Source organism: Portunus trituberculatus, chromosome 19, assembly GCF_017591435.1.
Source record: "Portunus trituberculatus isolate SZX2019 chromosome 19, ASM1759143v1, whole genome shotgun sequence".
NCBI lineage: Eukaryota > Metazoa > Arthropoda > Malacostraca > Decapoda > Portunidae > Portunus > Portunus trituberculatus.
In genome coordinates, this window is record NC_059273.1 from 1,108,074 (window position 1) to 1,112,500 (window position 4,427).

The 4,427-nt window shown below is 43.6% G+C and overlaps 1 long non-coding RNA gene across 1 annotated transcript in view; it reads right to left on the reverse strand.

Moving 5' to 3' along the window:
- Positions 1 to 357: 357 nt before the first annotated feature.
- LOC123506076 overlaps positions 358 to 4,427 on the reverse strand; it is a 374,938-nt gene continuing 370,868 nt past the window's right edge. The window contains exon 4 of the long non-coding RNA XR_006675337.1: positions 358 to 457. This is a non-coding gene — a long non-coding RNA (uncharacterized LOC123506076). The remainder of the gene's footprint in view (positions 458 to 4,427) is intronic.

The window sequence follows — 4,427 nt, forward strand, 5'->3', positions numbered from 1 at the left end:
TCCTATCCAAAAGCCCACCCGCTTAGAAACCGTTGCCCCGAGTGAGGAAGCCCAACCTACACTCAGATTGTGGACACGATTCAAACCCCTGCGCTTGGATACCCCGCGGACCCCAAAGCGCGCATGGTTCCACTGTACCACGGCGGCCCCTATATATAGATAAGACATCGTCACATCTAGGAATGTTGTTCCACTTCAGTAACTAACGAAAGGAGAACACACAGACGAAAAAATGTAAACAGGTTTCTGTCTACAATTAAATCAGTGCGCTACACAATCCTATATGTAAGAAAGATTAAACTGTTCTGCCTTAAAAAAACAAAACCTTCATCGTGCATAAAGTGAAGCAGATAACTCACCGCCCTTATACGCTGCCGCTCAGGGATTTCTTCCTAATGCATTCCATGGTTTTGTAATTTGGAGGTGATCGAGGATGATGGGTTGAGATTGATTGCACCTGTACCGGAGAGGAAGGGAGAAGGATAAGGATACATAATACCAAAACAAAAAAAAGATACACCACGATGCTCCAGATAAATGAAAACGTGTAAAAAAGTTTGGTGGAAAAAAACAAAGTAAAAAAAAAGGAAAAAGACATTAGTGTGATAACTCAGGACCGGAAGACAAAGGATCCGCACACACACACACACACACACACATCCGGTAGCTCAGTGGTTAGAGCGCTGGCTTCACAAGCCAGAGGACCGGGGTTCGATTCCCCGGCCGGGTGGAGATATTTGGGTGTGTCTCCTTTCACGTGTAGCCCCTGTTCACCTAGCAGTGAGTAGGTACGGGATGTAAATCGAGGAGTTGTGACATTATTGTTCCGGTGTGTGGTGTGTGCCTGGTCTCAGGCCTATCCGAAGATCGGAAATAATGAGCTCTGATCTCGTTCCGTAGGGTAACGTCTGGCTGTCTCGTCAGAGACTGCAGCAGATCAAACAGTGAAACACATACACACAACAACAACAATAACAACATCAACAACGACATGGCAAACTCACATGAAAAGAGCACTCGGGAAACTAGATATTATTTTGGTACGATACAGGAATTATGGGAAGAAGCGAACTCTGAGCGGAGGGGAGAGGAGAGAGAAGATGGAAGAAGAGAGAAGAAAGGCAGAGGGACGCTACCGTGTCTGTGGGATGGTCCAGTGACGTATCCTTGAGGTCACCTTGTGTCTGCGAGAGCGAGGAAGGGAGGGAGAAAGAGGAGCCACACAAAGGAACATAAATGAAGAACAAATGGCACGACCTGTTGTCCGTTAGGGAGAAGAGAAACAAGAGGAGTGGAGTAACAGAATAGAAATGAGCAAGAGTAAATAAGGGAGAGAGAGAGAGAGAGAGAGAGAGAGAGAGAGAGAGAGAGAGAGAGAGAGAGAGAGAGAGAGAGAGAGAGAGAGAGAGAGAGAGAGAGAGAGAGAGAGAGAGAGAGAGAGAGAGAGCACAAGAAATAAAAAAAACACTTGCGCAGGAAGAAGGAAATGGAGGAAATTGAGGAAATGGAAGAAGGGAAATGATTAGGGAGCGAGGAAGGGAGGAGCGGGAGAAAAGAGTGAGAGAATTCTACGGAAGTAAGGAGAAAACACCAGACAATAGAATGAGTAAATTGGTCAAGTGTGTGGATGAGATGCTGGAGGAGAGGGTAGAGTAAGGGCGGATGGAAGAGGAGGTTGAAAGAGAAGAAGGAGGAGGAGGAGGAGGAGGAGGAGGAGGAGGAGGAGGAGGAGGAGGAGGAGGAGGAGGAGGAGGAGGAGGAGGAGGAGGAGGAAGTGTTTAAGAAGAAGGGTGGAGGCGCGTGGGTTGCTGGCCCATGTTACCTCTAGGTGGGTACGAGAGGAGTAGAGGTAAAGGTGAAGGGGCGAGGGAGGAGAGAAGAAAGAATGATGCATACGAAAATGTAACATAAGAGAAGGTGAACACGAACAGAATAAGATGATGTTGTGCCAGGTGTATGCAGTTCGCACAGAAAACCTTAACACAACACCAGCCACGAGGCAGGCAAAGGAAGAGAAAAGGAGGAGGATGTGTAATATGCGACAAGAAAATAACAATATAGACAGGAGACATACGAGTATAATCAGTAACTGGAGATACAATACGATACATGACATATGGTTCAAGAATATATGAGGTTATTCGGATAGGAAGATTTTTTTAGCCAAAAATTTCATAAGACATTAAAAAGGGAAATTATTTTTCTAACGGGATACAAATGTCATTTCTTTACGATTACAAAAGTCATTCTCTCTCTCTCTCTCTCTCTCTCTCTCTCTCTCTCTCTCTCTCTCTCTCTCTCTCTCTCTCTCTCTCTCTCTCTCTCTCTCTCTCTCTCTCTCTCTCTCTCTCTCTCTCTCTCTCTCTCTCTCTCTCGGATCCACTTGACGGGGAACAGGGAGGAGTACCGCACTGCTGATGCTAATCGAAGACAATACATCAAAAGCTATGGTGAGATTGGACCGTCCCTTCTTTTATAAAGGGAGAAACTGAATAATAAGTTTCGGGGAAGAGTCTTTATGTGATACATGTATGTTCTCCCCCCAGCAACACAGCCGAGCCTTCCTGCCACAGCGGCGCGTAACCTTGCACTGGAGTCTGAACTGGGAATGTTTCAACAGTCTTTTTTTTTTTTTTTTTTTTTGCATTATAGAAATACGTATCATTCAACTAAGAAGAAAATCTGAAGAATTTTACCGTGAAAGGAGAGAGAGAGAGAGAGAGAGAGAGAGAGAGAGAGAGAGAGAGAGAGAGAGAGAGAATTTCATACCATGTAGTGATTTTCCCTGTTGATGCTGAGGGGCGGCGACAACCTCACTGATTAAGGTAGTCTTATGTAAATAGCAAGGGTGTTTGTCGGGCCCACCTCTTCCCTTGGCCTGTGGAGGGGCAGCAAAGGGGAAAGAAAGGTACAACTCCTCCTCCCTAACAAGGAAGTGATTTGATATTAGCCATCTGGTGGGTTTCGCTGCTTCCATTTTAACTTTCTGGTAAATATTTATACACCAGATTTATCAGGACATATTCTTCCATATCCCTTCCAGTCTTAGCGCAGGAGCCAGTACGGTGCAGAATATGCGAGTGTATTATGAACGTAGCAATTTTTTTCTCCTGGTGGCAACGCGGGACGCTAAAATGGGTGTCCGCAAAATTAAGAAAGTCGCTGAAGAACGTGAGGTGCAAAGATGGGAGACGCGGCTTGCTTTGAGTAGAGAAGGCGGGAAAGAGGTAAGAAGTTCTGGAAGAGAGAGAGAGAGAGAGAGAGAGAGAGAGAGAGAGAGAGAGAGAGAGAGAGAGAGAGAGAGAGAGAGAGAGAGAGAGAGAGAGAGGAAGGCGGAAGAAGACGAGAAGCTGTTAAAGATGAGGTGAAAACATGGAGGAGAGACAAATTGAAGACAGAAGTAAGTATATAAGGGCTGAAAAATTAGGTGAAGAGAAACAAGACATGAAACAAGAGAAAGAATCACAAACAGAAGAGGGACATCACTAAAAAAGAATTTTGAAGAGAATGAATGACATGAAGAGTGGAAAAAATATCCTTTACTATGTTTTTTTCCTTGTGGCTTAAGATGCAAATTCAGGTAAGTTGGTCCTGAAAACTCCGATAAAGTTAAGTTGTGAATTAATGTGGAATATAAATCAAAAAGAAAAAGAAGAAAGATAAGCACGTAACAAGATAAGACCCATGAGATGGAAAACCAGAAATTTAAACAAGGACTTAATCCCAAAATAACAAGGCGGAGACAGAGGAATTAGGTATTTCATTTTTTTTACTTAAAATCTTTGTTGCTCTTAACATCAGGAATTTACTTGCTTTTTTTCATTGAGGGTATTGTAGGTACCATTAGCAGTAATACTAAGCGGCTGACATCACATAGAAAAGCGTGTGTGTGAGGATTGTGGCGGGCCAGCGTCTGTCTACCTTTGCCCATACATTAATAACCTAATAGTAAGCAGCATTTTCTATGTTACATTAAACGCTAAGTTTGAAAACATGGTGCTTTACTTTTCTATTTTCGTCTAGTTTGGTTTTATGAGATGAAAAAAAAAAATATTGCCTTGCTTGATTTCTTTTTCTTCTGAAATGGCATGCAACATTCTCTTTCAAAATTTATTTTACCGTCTGCTCCAGCCTCCACTCGCTGTAACAATAGCATGATGGACGTGGCTGCTGCAGTCCTCTCCGAACATCTCAACCCACACTGTCACACTCCAACTCTCACAGCCATCCCAGCACCGACAGCCCAAGAGACTCAGTTCAGTCAATCGGAAAGTTTTCCTTGGAAGGATAAACAAAACCCAGATGGCATTATTTTCCTTAGTTATTACAGATGTTGTGTTCAGGATTCCGAAAATCAAAGTGATGAGGATGAACAAATATCTGAAAGAAATTTAGGTATTTTCATTCTATAGGTGAAAGGTCGCGCG